General features: G+C 39.7%; 1 pseudogene; it reads right to left on the bottom strand.

The window, feature by feature from the left end:
• On the bottom strand, positions 1-7051 carry LOC125257736 (annotated as a pseudogene).
• Positions 7052-21157: the final 14106 nt, after the last annotated feature.

Genomic DNA, 21157 nt, shown 5'->3' with positions numbered 1-21157 from the left:
CTACGTACGTGGAAATTTTTTAGTAAAAGTGTAGTTGTCATATGCCATGCTTTTGCTTTCAAGCATAGTGACTTTTGGAATAATATCAGGCACAGTCATTGTTTTCTTCTTAGCGTTGGTTGAACTGCATGACAGTAGGGTCAGAAACACCGGTATGAAGATGATGCTGTGAGCCAAACCAAAAAGCATAACGAGGAACATGATCTTAAAGAAGGTCCTGAAGATGTGGTTCTTGGATGCAGCTAAAACAAGCACACCTATTATCGTTGAGGCTGCTCCTTGTAGAACCGGGTAGCCCAGAGAACACAATGCATCAATCACCCTCTTATTGGCAGTCGACTTTTTGCTTGACACAAATGCATATGAAATATGTGCAGAGAAGTCAACAGTAAAGCCAATACACACCACCAAGATGATCATGGAAATGGAATCTAGGTTGACGCCCCATAATTCCATGAAACCAGTGACGCCGGTGATGACCGAGCCAATGGAGAACGTGACCCACAAGGAATAGAGTGGGTTTGGGATTAATAACAAGGAAACAACCAACATGACAGCCATGGTGAAACCAACATTCTAAATGGTGCCGGTCAGTATCACAGAGTATTGATCCAAGTAGATGAACAATGGGTGGAACACCAGTAGTTTAGTTGCACTACAGTTTTGAGCTGTGTCTCTGAGTTCATGAAACATCATTATCTCCATACTGACATTAGAATTATCCAAAGTCTGGACAAAAAATCTTGATTAAGCTTGACATTAATGTCAAGCTTAAACTCTGGATAGAGCATTAAAAAAAGAGGATAAATTCTCCATGAAGACGTTTTCGTTGTCTAGATTTAGGCTTTTGCTTTGAGCAAATTGTAAGTAAAAGTCTAACCAGGAGACAGACAGATTTTGATTGACAAATCTCAAGTTGTGTTTTCCTATGCAGTTGTTTAGTTCGGATCTGCTGTTTTTATTCCAGTATGGAAACTCTTCAGTCACAACCACCATGACATTTGGACCATACATGGAGAAGAATTTCCTGTCATCATCATAATACTTTACAACATATGAATCATCAGCTGCAAGGTCCCTCATATTAATGCCCTGCTGTAAATGAAGACATCCATAAACACTTCCAGCCAAATAACCCGCATACAACAACATCACACAGACTTTTGTCCAGGGCTTAGTTAGGAACGGACCATAATAGGACTTAAAGAAGTGTGTTATGGGCTGTTGCTTCTCAGCACCAGTCTCTGGGTCATAGTCGCCTCCTACACAGCAGAGGCGATACGCCAAAGACTTTCCTTCAGGGCTCTGTGTTGGGAGATTGCAGCAGGTCAGCCAGTGTCTGTTACTCTGCTCTCTCCTGCCGTTTAGGGCTAGAATACTTCCAAAGAAGAGGATCTTATAGATGTAACAGAAAATAATGGATGTGCTGGTGTACAAGCAAAAGGCCTGAACTGAGCGAAATTCACTCATGGGTCCAATGTAGAAGCCGAGTACATCATAGTGATAGTTACAGATATGGCGGCTTCTTTGAAGGTTTCAGCCATTCTTTTATCTACGGGATCCTTCACTTTGGTCTGTTGCCAGTTGGAAAACATGATGAACGTCATCAACTCCAATACCTATGAGAAAAGCTTACTCTTAATAAACTTACTCCGAACCAAAAGGTTAAAAATATCTAATATGAAATCAACACATTTATTTAAAGTTTTATATTAAACATTTCTTAAACATTTTAAGATAATGGTCTTAAATTTGGTCTACAAATAGCAATTAACAATAGTAATTGCATTTAAATAACTGTTAGAAGATATTTAGACTATAAGAAAATAATGTGAGGTTTATACCTAAAAAGGAAAAAAAAAAAAGTATACTACTGTTCAAAAGTTTTGGTAATGGTTGGTACGATTTTTTAATGTTTTTGAAAGAAGTTACAGTCACACTTTATAATAGGTGTCCTCAAAAAAAAAGTACAGTGTACTTATTGTGTTCATATTGTATTGCAAAACACTTTTGCTGCTATTAAGGTGGGATATGATTAGGGACAAGTTTGATAGTATATGGATAGGTTTAAGGGTGGGTTAAGGGGCAGGCGAAGGGTCAACCATTTAATTACAGAAATTAATTACAAATGTAAATACATGCAGGTATTTTTTAAAATATAAGTACAATGTAAAAGCATGTATATACACAATAAGTGCACTGTATGATTAATTTAAATGTTAGTACAGGATAGTTGGGATATAAATTGGGACCCAAGTCTACAGTAAAAAAAAATACAGTCAAAACAGAAATGTTGTGTAATATTATTACAATTTAAAATAACTGTTTTCTATTTTAATATATTTTAAAATGTAATTTATTCCTGTGATGCAAAGTGGATTTTTCTGCATCATTACTCCAGGCTTCAGTGTCACATAATCCTTCAGAAATCATTCTAATATGCAGATTTGCTGCTCAAGAAACATTTTTGATTATTATCAATGTTGAAATCAACTGTGCAGCTTCATATTGTTTGTGGAAACAGTGATACATTGTTCTTCTTTTAGGATTCTTTGACGAATATAAAGTTCAAAAGAACAGCATTTATTTGAAATTGAACTGTTTTGTAATATTATAAATGGCTTTATTGTCACTTTTGATTAATTTAATGTGTCTGTGCTGGAATAAAAGTATCGATTCCTTTAAAAAACTGAAATGGTAGTGTATTTAAGGTACATACTTTGAAAACAAGTCTTAAAGAATATGTCAGAAATAGTTATATGGCTTTAGAAGACTTGAAATTATAGCACATGAAGTTGGACTACATTTAAATTGGAAAAGAGCAGCATGAACATTCTGTTAAACATTTAATTTTGTGTTAATCAAACAAAAGACAAAGATATTAATGAAAAATAAGTTTGTTTTTTTTGCTGTGTATAAAAATTATTAAATTAAATCAAATAAGTCTTTTGTATGGACACACACTTACCCAGAACCAGGAAAGGTGAATTAGCCACTGTTATTACAAATGGCACTTCAAGAAAGAGCAGCAAGCCAAAGCTGGATTAGCACTTGTAATTGGCAGTCATATTCACCTTATGTGGCAACGTGGAATGATGCACATGACGCAGGAGATTCAGAGAAATAAACAGCCCTTAATAATCCAGAGAAAAACTCAGGAGAACACAACCATGTTAAACCATAGTATGATGTACTAAAAACGGAAAAGGCTTTCCTTTCACATACAGACGACACCACTGTCAAAATGATCCCCGTTCACACGGACCCGCAAAAATGTCTAAAAATGCTGTATTTAGACTGAACATGTAATACATATGTGCATGACGTCACCATTTTCACAAATTCACAGTTTCATTGTTTACACAGAGACAATAATGGTATTGTTTTCAAAAACTTGCACTTTGAAACCCATTTTCAAAAGTTATCATTTTCAGGCCCCCAAAACGCTGTTGTTTTTATTGTTTTATGTTTTCTTTTTTTTTAAGTTTTACATTTTTAGTATAGTGTAAACAAGCCCCTATGAACTTAATTACACTGGGGGAGTTAATTAACCAGAACAGAAACAGGTGCGGGATTAATCAGAAACTAATGACCAAGGAACAAAACGGGAACAGAGAAAACAAAACTAAAAGCATAATCCTGACAAAAATATATAATATAAATATATACACATCACTTAAAGTTTGGGGCCAGTAATTACGTTTATGCTCACCAAGGCTATACAGGTGCTGGTCATATAATTAGAATATCATCAAAAAGTTGATTTATTTCACTAATTCCATTCAAAAAGTGAAACTTGTATATATATTCATTCATTACACACAGACTGATATATTTCAAATGTTTATTTCTTTTAGTTTTGATGATTATAACTGACAACTAAGGACAATCCCAAATTCAGTATCTCAGAAAATTTGAATATTGTGAAAAGGTTCAATATTGAAGACACTTGGTGCCACACTCTAATCAGCTAATTAACTCAAAACACCTGCAAAGGCCTTTAAATGGTCTCTCAGTCTAGTTCTGTAGGCTACACAATCATGGGGAAGACTGCTGACTTGACAGTTGTCCAAAAAACGACCATTGACACCTTGCACAAGGAGGGCAAGACACAAAAGGTCATTGCAAAAGAGGCTGGCTGTTCACAGAGCTCTGTGTCCAAGCACATTAATAGAGAGGCAAAGGGAAGGAAAAGATGTGGTAGAAAAAAAGTGTACAAGCAATAGGGATAACCACACCCTGGAGAGGATTGTGAAACAAAACCCATTCAAAAATGTGGGAGAGATTCACAAAGAGTGGACTGCAGCTGGAGTCAGTGCTTCAAGAACCACTACACACAGACATGGGTTTATTACAGACAGAAACATGGGTTTCAGCTGTCGCATTCCTTGTGTCAAGCCACTCTTGAACAACAGACGGCGTCAGAAGCGTCTCGTCTGGGCTTAAGACAAAAAGGACTGGACTGCTGCTGAGTGGTCCAAAGTTATGTTCTCTGATGAAAGTAAATTTTGCATTTCCTTTGGAAATCAGGGTCCCAGAGTCTGGAGGAAGAGAGGAGAGGCACACAATCCACATTGCTTGAGGTCCAGTGTAAAGTTTCCACAGTCACTGAAGGTTTGGGGTGCCATGTCATCTGCTGGTGTTGGTCCACTGTGTTTTCTGAGGTCCAAGGTCAACGAAACCAGGAAGTTTTAGAGCACTTCATGCTTCCTGCACATAGAGCCAAAGCTACCAGTACCTGGTTTAAGGACCATGGTATCCCTGTTCTTAATTGGCCAGCAAACTCGCCTGACCTTAACCCCATAGAAAATCTATGGGGTATGGTGAAGAGGAAGATGCGATATGCCAGACCCAACAATCCAGAAGAGCTGAAGGCCACTATCAGAGCAACCTGGGCTCTCATAACACCTGAGCAGTGCCACAGACTGATTGGCTCCATGCACGTCGCATTGCTGCAGTAATTCAGGCAAAAGAAGCCCCAACTAAATATTGAGTGCTGTACATGCTCATACTTTTCATGTTCATACTTTTCAGTTGGCCAAGATTTCTAAAAATCCTTTCTTTGTATTGGTCTTAAGTAATATTCTAATTTTCTAAGATACTGAATTTGGGATTTTCCTTAGTTGTCAGTTATAATCATCAAAATTAAAAGAAATAAACATTTGAAATATATCAGTCTGTGTGTAATGAATGAATATAATATACAAGTTTCACTTTTTGAATGGAATTAGTGAAATAAATCAACTTTTTGATGATATTCTAATTATATGACCAGCACCCGTACTTGATCAAAAAGACAATAAAATAATAATATCAGAGAAATATTATATTTTAAATGTAATGAAAGTTCAGGGAGTTCAAGTTCAATGCAAAAGTCTTTACTGTCACTTTTCAATTTAATGTATCCTTGGTGAATCAAAGTGTTAATTCTTTAAAAAACAGTATATGATTATTCCCTGTAGTGTGTGTGTGTGTGTGTGTGTGTGTGCGCGTGTGTGTGTGTGTGTGTGATATCTATTGCTTACCGCATGCAAGATAACACTGAGAAGATGATTGTAAGTGAGTAAGTTATTGAAAACAGAGGAATGCCATCTGTTGTATGTTTCTCTATCTGAGGTAAAATGAGACACCTGCTGAAGATTGAGAACGTTATCTAAATATACCTGTAAATATGCATAAAGCACTGAATTTACAGATCGTTTGATCTAAAATATATTGTACTGTAGGTTCATTCTCTGACTGTCCATCTGATTACTGCATCTACAGACAACATGAATCAACACCGTTACATGTCTACTTACCTTGAGTCCTCTGCTGAGCGTTTCTTTGGAAAGAACATCTTGGAATTGTTGAAACCATTGAGAGGCTTCAGGCTTATCCTGCAAGAAAAGTCTGATGGCACGTGCCTGCTGGATCACACCTCCCCTCTCTCTTCAACACCTCCTACTGTGGAGCCAAGAAAAACATTTTCCCTGCACCTATGTATTGGAATTGATAAAGTGATGCATTTATAATCGATAATGTCCAGTATGGGATTTGAGACACAGTTCCCATTTACTTTGGCACAAATATATTTGAAGCTTATCTGAGTTTGATTGACTTTGACAGTACTACTTTGTCGAGATCACTGATTTCCTCAAACAGGGCATCTGTTAGAATGTTTCCTTCCACAATGGAATATATTATCACTGCATAGTTCCCCTCAGCATAGAGTTTTGACTTGAAAACAGCGAATCATTATTTGGAAATGTTTCTTTCACAAAATGTCTGGCTTGCTTGGAAGGTGAATTGATAGTGGTGAATTGAACTTCGACGTCATTGTCCTTTTGGTCTTTGAGAAAGTACAGTCCTCCTCCCAGAGCAGTGGACACTATCAGAGGAATGACAAAGAACCAAACCGCATGAGAACCAACCAGATGGTCGAGTTTCTCAAAACCTTAGAAAGAGGCTTCTCAATGCAGTCTGTACGATAACACGCCATAGTCTTAGATTAGACTGAAATCTGACATGTTCTGAATGATGTTCTCATCTGTTTTGATCATTCTTTATTAGTCTACCTGTTAAGCCCGCCCAGTTTCTTTAGGGAAGAGGTGGGTTCATACACTATAAGGAGGGAGTTATTGGAATAAAATGATCCAGTTTTACAAGCAGAAACAATTATTTTTTTGTATTTCCTTAATTATTTTCATTACTCCAGGGCTTTTGCACTAGAGGAGGTTATTCAGGCATCTGTCTGGCTGATCATTAAAGGGGTCTTTGATTATGATTTCACTTTTTTAACTTTGGTTAGTGTGTAATCAATGTTGTTGTTTGAGCATAAACAACATCTGCAAAGTTACGATGCTCAAAGTTCAACGCAAAGGGAGATATTTCCTTTTAAAGAATTCTCTGTTTAAGGACTACAACAAATGGCTGGTAGGGACTACAACGAGCTTCTTCACGGGTTAGTGACATTACTAACCCTAAAATTTACATAAACCCTGCCCCCGAGAACACGCAACAAAGGGGTGAGGCCATGTTATTGCAATAGAGTAAGTAACACAAATGCTATCCCAGGTGAAAAAAAGTACACTTCTATAATGTACTTAAAGTGCTCTATTTTTGTGCACTAATTTTGTACTTAATATACTAAAAATTCTTCTTTAGTATTTCTTAAGATAATTTTAAGAACATCTAAGTGTACTCAACTGTGCTATTTTGAGACACCATGAAATATTAAAGGTGCCCTAGAACGTTCTTTCACAAGATGTAATATAAGTCTAAGGTGTCCCCTGAATGTGTCTGTGAAGTTTCAGCTCAAAATACCCCATAGATTTTTTTAATTAATTTTTTTAACTGCCTATTTTGGGGCATCATTACCTATGCGCAGATTCAGGCTGCGGCCCCTTTAAATCTTGCGCTCCCCGCCCACCTGACTGCAAGTGTGTAAAAATGAAAATAGCAACGGCTCTCTTTTCTCCGTGAATACAGTAATAAACGATGGTAACTTTAACCACATTTAACAGTACATTAGCAACATGCTAACGAAACATTTATAAAGACAATTTACAAATATCACTAAAAATATCATGTAATCATGGATCATGTCAGTTATTATTGCTCCATCTGCCATTTTTCGCTATTGTTCTTGCTTGCTTACCTAGTCTGATGATTCAGCTGTGCACAGATCCAGACCTCCTGCCCTTGTCTAATGCCTTGAACATGAGCTGGCATATGCAAATATTGGGGGCGTACATATTAATGATCCCGACTGTTACGTAACAGTCAGTGTTGTGTTGAGATTCGCCTGTTTTTCGGAGGTCTTTTAAACAAATGAGATTTATATAAGATGGAGGAAACAATGGTGTTTGAGACTCACAGTATGTCATTTCCCTGTACTGAACTCTTGTTATTCAACTATGCCAAGGTAAATTCAATTTTTGATTCTAGGGCACCTTTAACTAAAATGTGCTTTTATCTGTGTATTAAAAAAAAAAAAAAAAAAAAAAAAAAAAAAATACCGTTATCAGAACATGCTGATGTAGAGCTCTCATCTCTGAGTTTTTAGTTTCATTTTCTGCAGGGACTAATTGACTGGGATTTGAGACATACAATCAAGTAAATTATTAAACAAATTATTATTTATTATTAATAATTTATTATTAATAATAATTTTTTACACAAGCCCCCCCAAATCATCCTGGCTCCAGGACTAGCACAGACCACAACGAAAATGTTTTAAGAGGACACCGACAAGTGACGAACCTGGCTGGGACTGCTGATTGTTCAATGTTTACTCTTCAGTGGTGTGCACGTGAAAGGTGAGTTGTTTGTTTATTTTAACATCCTGATGTACATTGTGAGCAGACCTATTTGCAGCACGTTTTTGTATTTGGTTGTAGGGGTGGGAATCGGAGGGTACCTCACGATACGATACGATCACGATAAATGGCTCACGATAACGATAATATCGCGAGTCAGCGATTCTGCGATAATCGATATATCGCTAGACAATCCTATAATGATACATCGCGATATTGGTCTTAATATGAAAACAAAATGCACGTGAAAAGGTTAAGTGCAGGTTAACGGATAAATCCGATCTTATATGTACATTTAATAGAGTTCACGTCACCGAAAGCAAGAAATATGAGGTGCATTTTATTGACCATCAGTTAATTTCAAAATCAAAGACTGCAATAGGAGAGAGCGGCAACAGCACTGGTATAAGGTCTCATTACTTTTAATGAAGATAATTGTGTGTTATGCGTCTGCGACTTACTTTCACTTTCATATGCGGCCATTTGCGCGTCAGCTTGCTGAAGAGATCTGCGGCGATGTGTGATGTGTGATGTTGTCATATCTGACTCTCACATGTTTCAGTTTTAGTATTTTTGGGAGAAGTAAAATTTACATATGTAGTTTCAACAACCAGATGCATTTAGACTGAGCATAGACAGTTTTGACTGGAATGCGTCCCAGACCATCTCCTGAAGTGGTTTGAGCGATCGGATTTAAATCCGTCTCAAATGCGTATTTAGGCATTTAGGCATTTAGACCTGGTCTTTTCACGATCGGATAGCTATCCGATCAGAGAAAATGCATGAAGTCACCAGGTGCAAACAGACCCTTAGACGTTCTTCAAGCGCTTAGATATACACGGGAGCGTTCGAAAGCAGGCGTCTATCAGAGGATCCCTAATATATGCTTTCAAATGCTCCCGTGTATATCTAAGCGCTCGGTGAAGAACGTCAAAGATGTCTACGACTGTCACATCAATGGTATAAAAGTGCGTCAAGACTTTGAACTTAAACGTGGCTGGGGCATCTATTTTACTCACACTGCTGTCCGCCATCCTGTTAATAACCTCTTTTTCTTAGGCTAGTTAACTTAAGTTCACGTTTCCCTCATTCATGTGTCGAGCGCCGCCTTGAAGTAGGACGCTTTGAGCAAAGACATCTATATATAGCGCTTTATTTTTTTTTAAATTAAAATATCGATATTTGGCGCAGCGATACGATTCTCGTATCGCACAGAGAAGGATGACGATATATCGCCATATCGATATTCTGTCCCACCCCTATTTGGTTGTGTTGTGAACTTTTGCCATGTGTTTTTGTATTTGGTTGTGAATATTTGCTGCGTGTATCTGTATTTGGTTGTGTTGTGAACTTTTGCAGGGCGTTTCTGCATTTGGTTGTGTTTAAGTATTTGCAGCGTGTTTCTGTATTTGTGTGTGTTGTGAACTTTTGCAGCACATGTGTTGTCAAACTGATGAATATGTTTTCTTTATTTGCTGGCATTTTTTTCTATTTGCATGTGTTTTCTTCAGTTGCAGCGCGTTGAGCTCTCTCAGCTACCGTATATTTGCGCCATTATTTAATGGCCAAAAAAAGCATGTCTTAACCCATTTTGCGACATGGCTGCAACTGTTGCTGCTAGGAGGAGACACTGCAGAGAACAGAAAGCGTGTAGTAGAAGGGAGAAAATCATCTTGTAAAAGTAGCATTATATGACCCCTTTAAAAATATAGCATGAAGTAAAAAAACAGGGAAAAAAAAAAAAAAAGTTTACGCTAGAGTGGGTTTACTTCTCCAATTATTTTTACAGGTTGCAGGCAATTTTCAATTTTCATTTAACTCTAACAGATAAAACATATAGCAATATAGCATATACATAAAACATACATATAGCAAATATAGTATCTATAAATCACAGAAGTCAAGTAACTTGTCAAGCGATTGCTCATTTCCAGTCATCTGCAAAAGAATGCAAATTTTCAAACAGAGCAAAAAAAAAAAAAGCTATTTTAATTGCTATCAGGAGTGTTCTCCAACAACAGCAATTCTTATTGCTATTTTTGCTTCACAGCTCACACAGACAGTGCAGCATTCATTCCTGGGCTTTTCGGCTGAAAGAGCAGTTCCCTAAAAGAGCAAACACAGGCAACCAGCATCTTTTTCAAGACGTTTTTTTGTCCATGTGTTTCTGGATGCGGTGGTTTCGTAACCTCATCTGATGGCCACAATCACTTTCTCACATGCCTGGGCAAACAGTATGCTGAGAGAGTGCTCGTGGATGGTACATGCTCTCACTGCGAGAGCATGTCTATGTTGCCGTTGTGATCGTGACTCTCAGTAGAGCCGTGGGTCTAGTTAGCAATCTGGGAGATCTGAGGGTTACAGAAGCTCTTAAGAGCTGCACGAGGGTAGTTCTAAGTCGGGGTTGTTCCAGAAGCTGCGTATGGCAACTAAACTCGCCCCCGGGTAACGAATGTCATGGCGCGGGCCCTCAGCCAGACGATGCCCACCCTGGTGGTCCAAGATCAGCATCTCTGGTTGGACCTGGCTGAGATGAAGGACACTGACAAAATTCGCTTTCTTGACTCCATCTCCCAGGCCAGCCTCTCATATGCAATCGTGCAGCCAAAGTGCTCTCACAACAGCTCATGTTCCCAGAAGAATGGAGCTCCATCCCCAGGAGGTCCAGCTGATCTGGAGCCGATTTGGGGATGCACAGGCAAACCTGTTTGCCTCCCAGCAGTCCGTTCACTGCCAGTTGTTGTTTTCCCTGACTGAGGGGACCCTCTGCATGGATGCACTGGCCCACAGCTGGCCCCAGGGCCTACGCAAATATGCATTCCCCCAAGTGAGCCTTCTTGCACAGACACTGTGCAAGGTCAGGGAGGACGAGGAGTAGGTCTTGCTAGTTGCGTCATACTGGCCCAACCGGACCTGGTTCCCAGAACTGATGCTCCTCGCAACAGCCCCTCCCTGGCGGATTCCCCTGAGGTAGGACCTGCTTTCTCAGGGACAGGGCAACATATGGCACCCACATCCAGACCTCTGGAACCTCCGTGTGTGTCTCTGTATGGGACATGGAAGACTTAATTGGCCTACCGCCAGCAGTAGTTGACAATATCACTTTGGCTAGAGCCTACTTTATGAGGCGCACTTACTGTATGCTGAAGTGGAGTCTGTTTGCTGAGTGGTGTTCTTCCTGATGGGAAGACCCCTGGAAATGCCAGGTCAGCTCTGTGCTTTCCTTGTCTGGAGGCTGTATGTTGCCTTGAAGGTGTATGTTGCTGCCATTGCAGTACATCATGATGCTGTCGATGGCAGGTCACTTGGAAATCACGACCTGATCATCAGGTTCCAGGAGGCTAAATCCTCCTGGGACCTCTCTGTCATCCCTTCTGGCTTACAGAGAGCTCTCTTCAAGCCACTAGAGTCAGTTGAGCTTAAAAACCTGCCATGGAAGACAGCGCTCCAGCGAATAGTGCCTAGAATTTTGTCCGGCCTTGACTTACATCATCTTGAGACCCCGGATTAGATATGTGCCCAAATTTCCAACCCCTCCCTTTCAAGACCAGGTGGTGAACTTGCAAGCGCTGCCCCTGGAGGAAGCAGACCCAGCCCTTGCGCTGCTGTGTCCTGTTCGCAGTCTACGTGTTTATGTGGACCACATGCAGAGCTTCAGAAGCTCAGAGCAGCTCTTTGTCTGCTTTGGAGGTCAGCAGAAGGGAAAGGCTATCTCCAAACAGAGGTTGGCCCACTGGATAGTGGATGGCGTATCAGTCCCAAGGCAAACCGTGCCCCCTAAGGGTGAGAGCTCACTCTACTCGGGGTGTTAGTTCCACCTGGGCATTGGCGCACAGCACCTCTCTGGCAGACATATGCAGAGCTGCAGGTTGGGCGACGCCGAACACATTCGCCAGATTTTAGAATCTCTGAGTGGACCCGGTGTCTTCCCATGTTCTATTGACAAGTAGACAGCCACGGGTTTCCACTTGCAGCACCATTCCCCTCCTAGGAGGGGATGCGAGCGCTTATACTGGAGGCGTCTGACCCCAGGCCCGGTACTTGTGTGCATGCCCGGTCGGCCAGCCCTTGTACTGTGCTAGATGCCCATATGCTGTGATTCCCTGTCCGATGATCCCATATGTGTTGTCCACAATATGGTTTCCCTGACGGTAAACCCGTGTCTTTCCCTGGGCAGCTCTGCTCTGCCCTGTCTCTGTGCCAGTAGCAGTCCCTCCCTGGTTAGGTAGGGCCTACCTCAGAGATCTTCCATATGTAGTACTGCCCCACGGGTCAGTCCAAATGTGTACCTCCACACGTTACCTCCCTTCGGGCAGGGTGTGGTCTCCATAGCGTTCCCCTCCGTTGGGACTGGGAATGCTTCCCTAGTGTTTTGGTGTAGCAATGTTCGTGATGTAGGAGGGAAGACAACAGGGTCGGCTTTTGACTACTGGCTGCTCTTTATTTCAACCACAAAATAAATGGTGTGCAGACAGGCACAAAACGGTCACAAATCAACAATAATCACTCCAACCAAAATAAACACAACAGTCCTGGAGTGTGGCAGCCAGCAGTCCTTCTCTCTCTCCCTCGCTCCTGTTTCTCCTGGCGTTTTATACTCTCTCCACACCAATTACTGCAACAAGAGACAGGTGTTTGTTATTTGCGCTTAACCCACTCACTCACCGCGCCTCTCTTGACGCTCTCCCCCGCTGCAGGGTTCGCTAAATCACGCCCCCCTTGCCACATTTGGTCATGGCTGAAAAAATGTGGGAATCGAATTCCGAAGCACTCTTCCCTGGGACAGCAACAGCAGCTTCGACCTTCCCCAGAGTAGGACTCGGTCCCTTACATCCCCTACGGTATGGCGGACTTCTCTCAGGCTTACTTTGGGCACTGGGTAGGTTAAGACATTTGCGAGAGCAGCTGCCAAATGGGCACGCCGTAGCTTTCTAGCATCTGCATCTCCAACACTCGTACCATGGTTCAGTCGCTATGGCGTTTTCCATAGGGACCCCATTATGTCAGTATCAACGTAACATCGAAAGTGACTGACTGAATGGGAATGTCTAGGTTACTATTATAACCCTGAAGGAGGGAACAGAGACGTTATGTCCCCCTGCCATAGCCCTGAACCACTGCTGAATGGCCAGAATCCTTGTCTCGGCTCCTCAGCAAAGCATGAATGAAGTGAGTATACCGGTCCTATTTAAACCCGTATGTCTGGTTAGGTGTGACTCGGCATGCAAATCTCACTGGCCAATGTCCGTTGGCTCATTTTTGTACCACTTGGAGGTGATTGGGCTCCCAGGTGAGGCCCCATTACGTCAGCATCGACGTAATGTCTCCATTCCCTCCTTCAGGGAACAGGGGTTACAATAGTAACCTAGACGTTTTCCTACGTGATTGATTATAGTTATACCATTCACCTGTTATCATTCAGTTTACTCATTAGTCCCTGTGTACTTAAGCCCTGTGTTCTGTTCAGTTCCTTGTTCTTTCTACATTAATGTTGAGGTGTTTTATCTGTTTTCCTGAGTTTGTCCTGCCTATTCAGTGAGTTGCTGAATTGAAATGTCCTGATTTCTTCATCTTTGCGAGCTACTTATATGTAACCACCCGTGACAACTTTAAGTATGTATTTTAAGGACATTTTATTTCCTTCATGTATATTTTTATACACCCTTTACCATATGTGATCACTGCAACATTTAGTAATTATTATTACAAACATTACAATTAAAAATTAACTGAATAAAAAGACAATTATACATTTGTAAATATTCTTGATTGCAGTTACTTTAAAATTAACTGAATAAAAAGACAATTATACATTTGTAAATATTCTTGATTGCAGTTACTTTACTGTTTTGTTGCCTCGGGGCATTTTCAGGGCATCATGATACTAAAATAAAAAGGAAAATGTCATTTTGAACATTGTGAATTTTATAACAATTATTGAAACACATTCATTTGTAATGCATACAAATATTTTTAGAATTACTTGTTAGGTCATTTGTAACTTTTTGTGTGTGTGTGTCTGCAAGTGTTTAATGGAACTGATAAAGAGTTTTGGTGCTTCCTCATGCTATAAAGTATAGGATAATAAAACGAACAGCACAAAACTAAAGCGCACTCATTTATGTGTCACGATCATGTTCTATCGTGTTTGTGTTTCTTTTGGTGTTTCTGTTTGTCTGTGTCTGTTCTCCTGATTTTCTAGTTTATCACCTGGGTAACTCATATTAGTTAATCTTTGTCCAGCAGCTGTTGCTGTTTAGTTCCTTCATTTACTCTGTGTATATATACTCCCTGTTCTGTTCATCCCTTTGTCGGTTATTGTCTCATATAATGTGTTGTACTACTCCTGCATTTTCCAGTAAAGTCTATTTTATGTATTAATCTTTCTTTCTTTTTTTTTCATTACTTAAACCTCAACAGCACCTGACATTATGGCATTAATGGTATTAATTTTATAGGCCTGATCAGTTTAACCATCATGCCTTTTTTGATCAAAGGTTACTGTAAGATAAACGTGGTGTTCCTATTTATCCTATTTTTGAAGCTCAAACTTCCTGTTGAGATTAGTTCCAATACTCTTGTAGCACACCTGCTTGTCATTTTCAAGCAGTTTCAAAGACATTGATGAGCTGCTTCAGGTGTGTATGATTAGACTAATGCTGCCTCCAAATTGTGTCAGATGATTCTATTTTTGATGAGTGCATGAATGTCACCATAATGCTGAAGCACATTGGCACTGGTCATAAAGAACTTTATGCAAATGAGCAGTGATGTGATATGGCAGTATTAAGTTGATAAAAAAAAAAAAAAAAAAAGTAATTTTCCCCCACCCCCATGATTTATGACAAGGACATAACTGAAATAAAGCATGCAATTATGGCAAAAGTTGAGTTTTTTTTTTTTTAAACACTGTCACACTGTCATCCAAAAACATAAAAATAATATTTGGACCACTGAATTTCCTGAATTTGAAGACTTAGGAGTTGATGCCTCTGTTACTCTCACATAGAACAAGCCTACTCACTTTTTCTAACCCATTCCAAGAATTTCTATCCCTGCATGGTTGAGTGCTGCTGTGACGGCTAGTGGAGAGTGTCGTTCCTGCCTTTAACCGGTCCGTAGTTTTGAGTCTTCCAGGCTCCTGTCACTCAGCTGTCAGTCCAGGCCCATATAGGCCCTCAGAGAATAGTCTCATATCATATTTCACACACAACCCGCTCAGGGTCAGTGATTTCCCAGATGCGATGTGAGAAATGGACTCTTTATCAAGGAGAAAGAGAAAGGAAAGAAAAACACTGTGGTCAATACAGCCTTAAAACCATTCCAGACAATTAATATTTGATGTTATTTTGAGGGGTATATATCAGTGCAAAAGTTTATTAAAGGGATAGTTCACCCAAAAATGAAAATTTGATGTTTATCTGCTTACCCCCAGGGCATCCAAGATGTAGGTGACTTTGTTTCTTCAGTAGAACACAAATGATGATTTTTAACTCCAATCGTTGCCGTCTGTCAGTCAAATAATGTGAGTGAATGGGAACTCCATCTATAAGAGTCAATAAAACACGCACAGACAAATCCAAATTAAACCCTGCGGCTCGTGACGACACATTGATGTCCTAAGACATGAAACGATCGGTTTTTGTGAGAAAACGAACAGTATTTATATAATTTTTTTACCTCTAATACACTACTATGTCCAACTGCATTCAGCACTTGCTTAGTAAGGTCTGATCGTGCTCTGACAGCCGAAGTGATGTCTAGCACTCATTGAAGTATATGCGCGAAACATCACAGCCGTTGTGAGAGCGTGATCAGACCTTACTAAGCGAGTGCTGAACACAGTTGGACATAGTGGCGTATTAGAGGTAAAAAAAATATATAAATACTGTTCAGTTTCTTACACAAACCGATTGTTTCGTGTCTTAGGACATCAATGTGTCGTCACGAGCCGCAGGGTTTAATTTGGATTTGTCTGTGCATGTTTTATTGACTCTTATAGATGGAGTTCCCATTCACTCGCATTATTTGACTGACAGACGGCAACGGTTGAAGTTAAAAATCATCATTTGTGTTCTACTGAAGAAACAAAGTCACCTACATCTTGGATGCCCTGGGGGTAAGCAGATAAACATCAAATTTTCATTTTTGGGTCAACTATCCCTTTAAAAGATATGATGGAGAGATGTTACATCAACTGTTATATAAAGATTCCCTGCCATTCATTCATTTTTGTAAATGACTGCTGGAACTACTCCCTGTGTCCGAATATGCATACTTCCATACTATATAGTAGGGGAACAGTATGTGAGCCGAGTATTATAACTGAATTCATAGTTTTCATAAGACACTAGGCGATCTATCTATCTGTCTGTCTAATTTTATGTTCCACAGAAGAAAGAATGTCATACTTGTTTGGAATGGCATAAAGATGAGTAAATGATGGTACAATTTTCATTTTTATGTGAACTATCACTTTAGTTTGTGATAGTTTTGCTCATATACATTTTTTTTTTTTTTAGATAAAGTTATGTTAAAGGGTTTTGGCACTGATTTATAGGCCCTAATAACAATGAAAAATTATTGGCAGTCATGTCCAGTCAAGGCTCTGCAGTTTGTACTTTAATCCCACAGGTCCACATTAAAGAGCAGGAGACTGACTGGCACCTGCAATTATCCCTGTTCATCCAGCCATGGAGCTATTTCCCTATTACACACACACGCACACACACATAGACACACACGGTTTCTATGTTTTATGGGGACTTCCCATAGACGTAATGATTTTTAAACTGTACAAACTGTATATCCCCCTACACTAACCTTACCCCTAAACCTCCCCATCACAGAAAACATTCTGCAATTTTAGATTTTCAAAACACTTAATTTAGTATGATTTATAAGCTGATTTATCACCTTATGTCCCTATGAAGTAAAGAATTTACTGGTACCTGTATTACTATCCTTGTGGGTACATTTTGTCTCCATAATGTAGGGAATACCAGGTACACACACACACACACACACACACACACACACCTGCAAGTAAAGGCTGATTATTGTGACTAGCAGACCTTTTACAAACAAATACATACGCCTATTTTCATTCCCATGCAAGCCTCATATACAAGGACAGCATTTAATTATTCATGCCAACACCTTGCGAATATCGTAAAAGTTCCGTGCTACATTTTACTTACAATGCTAAAACTGCAGTGCCCTTAAAAATCCTGTCAGGACACATTGTCAGAAAAGAACTGGTTAAAGAATTGCTGAATATCTATTCTGCTATATTTGTCTAAGAATAACAAGAGGGCAGACTCTCTCTTGTTTTAAAAATATGAATGTGGAGTTATTTTAACAGCTATTATTGCTGTCATAAGCAGTCCTGGAGATCTATGAAAGCTCTTTTCCTGTAGGCATACAACTGCTGAGTTAGCAACCGGGTTCATATCTCTCTGCACGGTTTCCTGTCCCTGTTGGGCCGAAGGAGTTGGTTCATTCATTATAGCTCGTTCATTCAGTAGGAAAGGTAAATGTTCGTTTCTTATATTACATTAATAAATACATGTATTACATTTATTAGAAATAATGCTACGCTATCGGAAATTTCCTATTTCCCACTTTATAAGCTGTGACTACGAACTTGACTCATTCAAGTGCTTTGTTGTCTGAAATAATAGGAATTCTTGACTATTACTTGCGGAAATCTTATTAAAGCCAAATTGTATTGAAGATAATTAATTATGAATAAAATATAGCATGACAATCAAACATTCACCACGCTATCTAGAATTTCTGTCAAATACATGCAATTTTCACTACGCATAAAACATATAATTTGCTTCAAATGGTTAGAGCCAAAACACAGATGAGCCAAAAGATGATCACCTGCTGTTGGTCCTGTGTGTTTACCCCTGAAGGTGTCCTGTGGTATCTGGCACCAAGAAATTAGCAGCAGATCCTTCAAGTCCTCTAGGTTGCAGGTGGAGTCCCATGGACTGAACTTGTTGGTCCAGCACATTCCATAGATGTTCAATCAGACTGAGATCTGGGGAATTTGGAGGCCAGGGCAACACCTTTAACTCTTCATCACTTTCCTCAAATCATTCCTGAACAATGTGTGCAGTGTGGCAGGGCGCATTATCCTGCTGAAAGAGGCCATTTCCACCAGGGAACACCATTGACAATGTTTAGGTAGGTGATACCTCTCAATTTTACGTCCATATGAATGGTGACACAGGGTTTCCTAGCAGAACATTGCCCAGAGCAGTGCATCCTGCACAACAAAATCCCCAGAGTTAAATCAACTCTGTTCAGATTACACATGGTCCCTCTCTACTTAGTGTTAAAGTAACACTGAAGCAGAGTTAAAGTTAATGAGATAATTAAGTGATTAAGTTATGATTGAGCATTAGTGATGAACACCTGCTGTTAACAAGCAGAATCACTGAAGAGAAACACAAGAACTACAACTGACTTCAGCCACAGCCTTAGATGAAATCAACTGAAGATAAAAGACATAAAATCTCTCAAGATCTGATTAAACATCTCCACAAACAGCATGTTATCTCATTAACTTTAACTCTGCTTCAGTGTTATTTTAACTCTATGTAGAGAGGGACCATATGTTCTCTGAGCAGAGTTGATTTAACTCTGGAGATTTTGCTGTGTGGTGCCATTACTTCCCCAGGAAACGGTGCACACGTACACGGCTGTCCACGTGGTGTAAAAGAAAAGGGGACTAGGTTACCTTCTTCTGCTGTGCTAAGGTTCAGTTCTGATGCTCAGTACCATTTTAGGCACTTTCAACGGTGGACAGGGGTCATCATAGGCATCTTATTGGTCTGCGGCTACACAGCCCTATACGCAGCAGAGTGTGATGCACTGTGTTGTGACACATTCCTTCCATAACCTTCATTAAAATTGCCACAGTAGACCCTCTGTTGGCTCGGACAGAGATGGGATAGCCCTTGTAGCCCTTGTGCATCGATGAGCCTTAGGCACCCAAACACCCTGTCGCCGGTTTGTGGTTTGCCCCTCCTCAGACCACTGTTGGTAAATTCTCACCACTGCTGACCGGAAGCAACCCACAAGCCTTGCCATTTCAGAGATACTCTGACACAGTCGCTTTGACATAACAATTTGGCCCTTGTCAAAGTCGCCTAGATTTTATTCCTGCCCATTTCTCCTACATCCAACACTCTGAATACAAGAACTAATTTTATGCTTACCATCTAATCTACACAGACCTTATGGGCACAGGGGGGACCAAGAACCAGTCAGGGGGGCCCCCATGGGAAATCAGAAAATTAAACTGGAAATAAATACTGGCGCAGAAAGCATGAAGTGATTTCCCAAATGTTGTGCAATGCCCTTGTGTGTACTAATCATATCTGCAAACTTAAGAGTTGAAATTTTTTGCAGGAGAATTTTTTTTTGATTTTATCATGTTAACGAAGCATTCTGGTGCACTTTGACAAGTGAATAAATTAAAAAAACAACATTTGGTGGCTGTCATAAAACAGATTTATACATTCAATATTGAAGAAAAAAATGTATGTTAAGTATGTTAAGTACAAATACAATGAATATGAATAGCCTACCTATCGTGCATATATTTTGCAAAATGCTCCTCTCTAAGTTCCTTTTTGTAGCTGACTAACGAGTTTTTGGACATTGAACAGCTTTTCTGTGGTAAACGTGATGGTAAATGTGACATTTTTACAAGCTGATTTATTGACGTGGTTGAAACACTGATTGATCGACACGTGACATGCTACTGATTTCAGTAAGTTGTACTGTATCTTTCAACATATCTTCGGATGTTCATTCATGTTTATTTTGTGTTGTAGCCTAAAGCCGCGGTCACACTAGACTTTGAACATGCAAAATTTCTTCGGATTCTGTAATGGTCATGATATGACGTCACGGTCTACAACATCTTTTTTATAAACATGAATTTAACATATAACTTAAAGTAATACATTCAAAATGTAAAAATATAGAACCTACTCGACTTCACTGCAAAAATATCATTCTTTTAATTCAGCCAAGAGTTCATGCTGTGACAAATCGATCTTCTACTGGTCGCACGTCTTCACGTGATACGAATTCACAGGTCAGAGTTTTGCAGCGCCACCCCTCTAGACACGCCCTTGCCTTTACGTGCTCTTGAAATTATTTTAAATACAAGTTTCCTAGGTAAAAATTGCACATGAATGCCCTCCCATTTCGACTTCAGAAGTGGAAATTATCAAATTCCAATAGTACGGGCTGAGAGCCGAGGGCACGAAGCGAGGCCAGTGAGCTGCCTTGAGATTTTCACAGAGAAGCTCCAGGATGATAAAAGGAGGAGCAACGATAATGAAGGACGAGAGAGGACCAGGCCTGAACTTTATGTCATTGTTTTGTGTTTTTACATAACAGTCATCCATGAGGGGCTGCCGCTTTACTTTCATTTTGGTTGTTTATTTATGATTAAAGTTTGCTGAACATTCGCCGGTTCCTGCCTCCTTCTTACCTGAATGTTAAAACTTGTTACACTCCTATTTATGATAATTCTGATAACACATGAAGCAGGCAGCATAAGTTTGTGGTGGGTGCAATAGGGTGAAAAAAAAAAACACATTGGAAAGAAAAATCTAATCTTATATAAATAGCATTGCCCACACTAACAAACAAGTAAAAAAAAAAAGTATCTATTCCTGCCAAAGCATTTGACCAAACCAGCTGCCCAATATATATACCTTTTGTGTTCCATGAAATAAAGAAATTGACAAGTTTGGATTTGAAATGACACGAGGGTGAGTAAATGATGCGACTATTCATGTTTTTGCATAGTTATGCCTTAAAGG

This window comes from Megalobrama amblycephala, linkage group LG22, assembly GCF_018812025.1.
Source record: "Megalobrama amblycephala isolate DHTTF-2021 linkage group LG22, ASM1881202v1, whole genome shotgun sequence".
Classification (NCBI taxonomy): Eukaryota; Metazoa; Chordata; class Actinopteri; order Cypriniformes; family Xenocyprididae; genus Megalobrama; species Megalobrama amblycephala.
This window is presented reverse-complemented; position numbering and strand designations above follow the sequence as displayed.